Source organism: Girardinichthys multiradiatus, chromosome X (genome assembly GCF_021462225.1).
Source record: "Girardinichthys multiradiatus isolate DD_20200921_A chromosome X, DD_fGirMul_XY1, whole genome shotgun sequence".
Lineage (NCBI taxonomy): Eukaryota > Metazoa > Chordata > Actinopteri > Cyprinodontiformes > Goodeidae > Girardinichthys > Girardinichthys multiradiatus.
The window spans coordinates 7,728,135-7,736,112 of NC_061817.1; positions in this window are offsets into that span (position 1 = coordinate 7,728,135).

A 7,978-nucleotide genomic window follows, 5' to 3' on the forward strand; every position below is an offset into this window, starting at 1 on the left:
CTCTTTCTGCACACTTTATCAGCAATGGGGAGGTTTCATGTAGTGTGAGGACATCCTCTTTTCTGTCTCCCTCTTATTTGTTAGAGCATTGACAGTCCCAATCTATAAGGCATAGTTGCCCTGTTAATCAGTACAGTTTGATAGAGAGACAGCAGAATAGTTTTTATAATTTACAGATCTTTGGATCTTAATATATAAATCCTGTTTTTGAGGAAAACGCTTTTGACTATTGCATGTTCTGATTTGATGAAAAAAAGAACTTTTGGGAAAAAATCATCTGGATGTTTTAGAGATTTTGATATTTACATTTTCAGATGTTACAATTTGTAGATTGAATACCTAATTGCTCTGGGCTCTGATTATTTATATCTGATAAAATCCTTATCAAATGACCTTATTCTTTATGGTCCAATGCAATATGGGGTCATCAGTTGCTGTATAAGGACTAGTCTCCTCTTTATACAGTTTTATAGGAAAAAACTCAAAGTAAATGAGCTTTTTTCACTTGTCCTTATAATACTCTGAACATTTTAGATACTTTGGTGATAGTGAAACTCGTATATTTTATGTAGGAGTAGCTTTGGCCCTGATGTTCTCTTAAGGACCAATTAGATTAATTGCATTTCTTGGTTAACACTGAGGTGGCGATCATGCTCTTTACATAACATACAGGTCCTTCTCAAAATATTAGCATATTGTGATGAAGTTCATTATTTTCCATAATGTAATGATGAAAATTTAACATTCATATATTTTAGAGTCATTGCACACTAACTGAAATATTTCAGGTCTTTTATTGTCTTAATACGGATGATTTTGGCATACAGCTCATGAAAACCCAAAATTCCTATCTCACAAAATTAGCATATCATTAAAAGGGTCTCTAAACGAGCTATGAACCTAATCATCTGAATCAACGAGTTAACTCTAAACACCTGCAAAAGATTCCTGAGGCCTTTAAAACTCCCAGCCTGGTTCATCACTCAAAACCCCAATCATGGGTAAGACTGCCGACCTGACTGCTGTCCAGAAGGCCACTATTGACACCCTCAAGCAAGAGGGTAAGACACAGAAAGAAATTTCTGAACGAATAAGGCTGTTCCCAGAGTGCTGTATCAAGGCACCTCAGTGGGAAGTCTGTGGGAAGGAAAAAGTGTGGCAGAAAACGCTGCACAACGAGAAGAGGTGACCGGACCCTGAGGAAGATTGTGGAGAAGGGCCGATTCCAGACCTTGGGGGACCTGCGGAAGCAGTGGACTGAGTCTGGAGTAGAAACATCCAGAGCCACCGTGCACAGGCGTGTGCAGGAAATGGGCTACAGGTGCCGCATTCCCCAGGTCAAGCCACTTTTGAACCAGAAACAGCGGCAGAAGCGCCTGACCTGGGCTGCAGAGAAACAGCACTGGACTGTTGCTCAGTGGTCCAAAGTACTTTTTTTGGATGAAAGCAAATTCTGTATGTCATTCGGAAATCAAGGTGCCAGAGTCTGGAGGAAGACTGGGGAGAAGGAAATGCCAAAATGCCAGAAGTCCAGTGTCAAGTACCCACAGTCAGTGATGGTCCGGGGTGCCGTGTCAGCTGCTGGTGTTGGTCCACTGTGTTTTATCAAGGGCAGGGTCAATGCAGCTAGCTATCAGGAGATTTTGGAGCACTTCATGCTTCCATCTGCTGAAAAGCTTTATGGAGATGAAGATTTCATTTTTCAGCACGACCTGGCACCTGCTCACAGAGCCAAAACCACTGGTAAATGGTTTACTGACCATGTTATCACTGTGCTCAATTGGCCTGCCAACTCTCCTGACCTGAACCCCATAGAGAATCTGTGGGATATTGTGAAGAGAACGTTGAGAGACTCAAGACCCAACACTCTGGATGAACTAAAGGCCGCTATCGAAGCATCCTGGGCCTCCATAAGACCTCAGCAGTGCCACAGGCTGATTGCCTCCATGCCACGCCGCATTGAAGCAGTCATTTCTGCAAAAGGATTCCCGACCAAGTATTGAGTGCATAACTGTACATGATTATTTGAAGGTTGACGTTTTTTGTATTAAAAACACTTTTCTTTTATTGGTCGGATGAAATATGCTAATTTTGTGAGATAGGAATTTTGGGTTTTCATGAGCTGTATGCCAAAATCATCCGTATTAAGACAATAAAAGACCTGAAATATTTCAGTTAGTGTGCAATGAATCTAAAATATATGAATGTTAAATTTTTATCATGACATTATGGAAAATAATTAACTTTATCACAATATGCTAATATTTTGAGAAGGACCTGTACAACCTGAAAGTTCAAACTGTGACGGAACATGACATTATTTATATAAAATGTCTTGATCTTTCTTGTTTGCTTTTCCTTTTTTGCTTGCTTTTTTTTCTTTCAACCTAAGCGGTTGACCTAAGCGCCCCTTCCCCAATTTCCCCCAAGCCTTACAAGAAGGGGAGCAGCTGTTTTTGTCTGTGTGATGAGACTCAATTTGTCCGCAATAAAAAGCTTTTTCCCTACGTTTCCAGGAAGACAGGAGGGAACAGGATACGTCTAAAGGCTCAGCAAGCTACCTATTGTCATGTTGCTGATTACTGTGTGATGACCAACCATTGTTACAAAGGATGTTTCCCTGTCAATTAAAAAAAAGAGAAAAATGTTTTTTTCTGTTTTTTTTTTTTTCATTCCTGGCAGTGTAATGAACTTCTTGTGTTTGTCTTGATTTATTAAATAATTATGCAGCCTATTCACACTCATCCTGCAAGTTTATATATGAATATAAATTAAATAGGATTATTTTAAGAAGAAATTAAGGAAGCTAAATATTAAAATATTGAATATTGAACTACATTTAAAATATGTTTTGAAAAATACAAAATAATTCTGTCCACTAATAGTTGGATTACACTGATTTTACCGCCCAACCGTGGATTGCTGTGTTCTCTTTAAACCAGAAGATTTGTGTTTGAAATCTAATCCTGCCCCTTTGTCACGGCACCATCATGTTGCTGTGGGAATAAGGATACAGTAGACCCTATAAAAGTGATTTACCGCCACTGTGAGGGTAAGTAAAGCAACCACTAGATGGCAATGTTTAACTGTAAAATGTGGACATACTCAATTGAAACATGATAGATGTAAAACTGAATGTGTAGAGTAGTCTGTGCATCTAAATAACTTTTTTGATACTTCTTTTGGGACAAGAAGATGCAAGGCTCCACTAAAAAGTTGTTTATTGATGAGTCCTAAAAATTGGTGCATTTAAAGAAGCGGCTTTAAGGAGGCTGACAGACGAGAAATTAAATGTGATTGACCATGTTTTTTGGGGTCTAATTTCCCTAGCTACAGCTTGATTCATCTGTAGACTCAAGAAATACTTCCAACAGAGCCTGTCTAACAACATGAACTAGGCTAGAATATCTAAAAAAGCAAAACACCCTGACAGAATCAACAAAAGAAATTCAAGAACAGATGATAAACAAAGTTACTCACAAATATCAGTCTTAAAAAAGGCTGTAACACCATTTTATAAGCTTTGGGATTACAGCAAACCACAGTGAGAGCACAGGAGAAAACATGGAACAGTGGTGAACCTTCCCAGGAGTTGCAAATTAAAACTACTCCAAGAGCGCATAAACAACTCATTTTGGAGGTCATAAAAGAATGTAGCAACATCTAAAGTGCTCAAGGCTTTACTTGCCTCAGTTACAATAAGTGTTCACGATTCAACAAAAAGACAAAAATGGCATTTATTAGAGTTCCACGGTGAAAACCACTGTTGACCAAAATCAACATAAAGTCCTATTTGCCAAAAACCTCCCAAAGATCCTAAGATCATTGTCATACATTTGATGTAAAACCAACACACTATATAAGAAAAAGAACACCAGTCAAACGTTGTGGTCTTAGAGTGATTATGTAGGGCTCCTTTCCTGCTTTAAGACCCAAATTACCATAATTGATGGAACTATGATTTCTGCTCTCTACCAGAATATTAAGAATGACAATTTCCAGCCATCAGTTAATAACCTCAAGCACACTTTGGTTATGAAGCAAGACAATGATTCAAAGGACAATGGCAGTTCCACTTTTGAATGGCACATAAAACAAAACTAATGTTTTGGATTGGTCTAGTCAAAGTTAAGGCTTAAATTCAATTGACATGCAGTGGAGAGAACCCTCTTAACTATCTGTATCAAAATAATTCAATAAAGAAGAGTGGGTCAAAATTCCAACACATTGATGTAAAAGACTCAGTGCTAGAAATAATAAATGCTTCATTGTTGCCACCAAGGGTGGCACAACCAGTTTTAAGATCAAGGGGACAATTTCTTCTTCACATGGTCCATGATAGTTTGGGAAGCTTTTGTCTCCTAATAAATCCAATCATCATTTGAAGACCAGATTTTGTATTTAGTCAGGTGGTGTTTTTCTGATAAAAATTAGTTTGATCATTCAAAACATTTTGCTGTCACAATATACAGGATTTGGACAATGAAACTGAAACACCTGGTTTTAGACCACAATAATTTATTAGTATGGTGTAGGGCCTCCTTTTGCGGCCAATACAGCGTCAATCCGTCTTGGGAATGACATATACAAGTCCTGCACAGTGGTCAGAGGGATTTTAAGCCATTCTTCTTGCAGGATAGTGGCCAGGTCACTACGTGATACTGGTGGAGGAAAACGTTTCCTGACTCGCTCCTCCAAAACACCCCAAAGTGGCTCAATAATATTTAGATCTGGTGACTGTGCACGCCATGGGAGATGTTCAACTTCACGCTCATGTTCATCAAACCAATCTTTCACCAGTCTTGCTGTGTGTATTGGTGCATTGTCAACCTGATACACGGTACCACCTTCAGGATACAATGGTTCGGTAGTCCTTGGCAGTGACGCGCCCATCTGGCACAAGTATTGGGCAGAGGGAATGCCATGATATGGCAGCCCAAACCATCACTGATCCACCCCCATGCTTCACTCTGGGCATGCAACAGTCTGGGTGGTACGCTTCTTCGCGGCTTCTCCACACGTAACTCTCCTGGATGTGGGGAAAACAGTAAAGGTGGACTCATCAGAGAACAATACATGTTTCACATTGTCCACAGCCCAAGATTTGCGCTCCTTGCACCATTGAAACCGACGTTTGGCATTGGCATGAGTGACCAAAGGTTTCGCTATAGCAGCCCGGCCGTGTATATTGACCCTGTGGAGCTCCCGACGGACAGTTCTGGTGGAAACAGGAGAGTTGAGGTGCACATTTAATTCTGCCGTGATTTGGGCAGCCGTGGTTTTATGTTTTTTGGATACAATCTGGGTTAGCACCCGAACATCCCTTTCAGACAGCTTCCTCTTGCGTCCACAGTTAATCCTGTTGGATGTGGTTCGTCCTTCTTGGTGGTATGCTGACATTACCCTGGATACCGTAAATAATTTGATGATTAGCAGGACTCTGAAGAACTTCACTATACTGAGGAGGTAATTCAGCCATTTGATTAAGGTGAGCTGGACCAAGGACACAGCTAAAATTTTCAGTACACTGGCCCGTGATGACTGGAGTTGCCCACCCCTGTTCTAGACTCATATTTCACTGTATGTATGTTTACATGTCTTTTAGGTATGTTTCTAGGGTTAGGATTATTTTCCTAATGAAAGGTAAACCTGGTCTCAAATCATTTGCATCCTCAAATAGTTGTTCTCATGGTACAGGCTTCTGCCACATGTTTTGGACGGTTGCCCAAAAGTTCAATTTCTTCTGACCAGAGCACCCTCATTAGGTCCAGAGTTACCAGCTGCCTTTTGGCTCTGGGTGGATGGCCATGTCTCGGTAGGTTTACAATTGAGCTTTTCACAGGTGATGGTTTAAGCAGTGCTCCATAAGATGTTCAAAGGTTGAAAAGTTTTATAACCCAACCCTGCTTTAAACTTCACAACAACTTTTTCCTTGACTCATTTTCTGTGTTTCTTAATATTTATGATGCTGTTTGTTTTTGAAAAACATGTTTTTGTAACTGTTGCGAAAAGAAAATGGTATTTACCAAAAGAAGCGTTCGGTGATTGTCACTCAAATCTGCTTTATTACAACCTTGCAAGGGAGAACAATTTTACAGCTTCAGACATGTGTTCAGGAGCCCTGCCAAAACGTTCTATGTAGACAAAGAAAGAGCATTCTCTCATAACAACTTCACGATATTCCCCATGGAGCCAAGGCCCCCTCTTGAGGGCTAAGGCAGATCCAGTTGTAATCCTTGGTAAGTGAACCCTGACAGAGTGACATCCTCATCTGGTATTCTTTGGCCCTGGAACCCTCCCTGAGAAAAAGGAGTAGATCCATTTGCTCCAACCCTTGGTTGTAAATTAGGCCATATATTAAGGAAACAGGGAGGGGAGTGGATACTTTTATCAGGTCACAGAGAATATCAGGTCATAAACCAGGGCACTTAAACCAAGGCACTAAAATTTGGATTAACATAACAATCGTGAGCGACGATCAGTTGTATTCATACTTAGATTAAATTACAAACAGACATCTTTTAAAACCATCTGATTGCAGTTGCTGTTATTTAGGTGTACTAGAATTAATGGGGCTTAATACAACTTTTCCCTTTTACACATTTCAGGCTTTACATTCATAAAAACACTGAAATACACTTTCCTTTTTACTAATACTGTATGTTCTACTTTGTGTTGGTTGATCAACAAAACTCTTAATTAAAATGTTGAAGTTTGTGGTTGCGACGTGCCCAAATGTAAAAAAAATCCAGGTATTGACTTTTCCCTGGATCTGTATATCACTGTTAACTGATTTCACTGGTTGGAGTAATTGTTTTAAGCAGGAGTTTAATTTTGACAAGATGTGGCTAAAACGTTCTCAATGCAAAAGTATGGTTTAATTGGTTATTCTCATTAGTCCAATGATAATGTGTTCATACAAAGCAGAACTTTAAATACGAAGATTTGCAAATATTGGGATATCTAGCAGCTAGTAGCAAGATTAAGTTTTGATTAAGACAGAACCATAAAAACTATTACATATTTATACATACATATACAGATATTTTAAAGTATATATTTGCTGTCCCCATTTAAATCTGTACAGCACATTTACAATGTTCTCATAAAATACACCACTAGATGTTGCTATCAGTCTACTGCTGAGGATAGACTTTAACTCCCTGTATGTGCATGCTACATTCTTTGTGTTTGTTAGTGAAGCAATGTCAGCTGTAATATGCTGCTGTAAGACATAAATGTCAAGATGACAGAACCAAAAAAAAAAATGTCTCCTGTCCCACCTCCTTTGACACAAGCAGCAGCTGCTGGTAATGATGTTTCTTTTAAGAGTCAGAATTTATCTAGGCCTATTTTCAAGTAATGGATTTTACTTTTACAAACTCCATTTTAATTCATCACCTGTTGTAACAGCATCAGTCATTGGGCTTTTTGTCGAGGTCAGACAGCCCCGACTTTTGATGAATCAACAAACACTGCATTTGAAAGCAGCTCAGTCTTTCGGCGATTTAAATTAGCCCTTCAAAGCTTTATTCAAATAATTACTTTGCCTGCAATCATTAAAGAAACATCTCTCATGTTGGCTTATGCAGTATCTGAAGTGTATTTTTTTTTAAAAGAATAGCCTTTCAGATAGACGTACGCTAACTTTATTTGTTGTTGCACTTTAAAACTCTTTGTAAAAGTCAATCACCTGAAGTAAAATAGTGCAAAGAAGCAATTCATTTGGTTTTTCATTTTTGTCTGCTGCTGATAGGACTATTCAGATGATACTGTGATTTCATATGAAATATTACAAATAAACTAACAAACTCCCTTGCAAGTCAATGTGTCTGAAGTTGGGCTCACAGATATGTAATTATTAGCACTCTTAGTTTTCGGACTCATGAGCCTGACTTGCTGGTCTGTGGTCTTTTAGTTTGATTGACACCGCTGACTGATTTACTGCTCCCTGAACTAAACAAAACCTATGACAGTT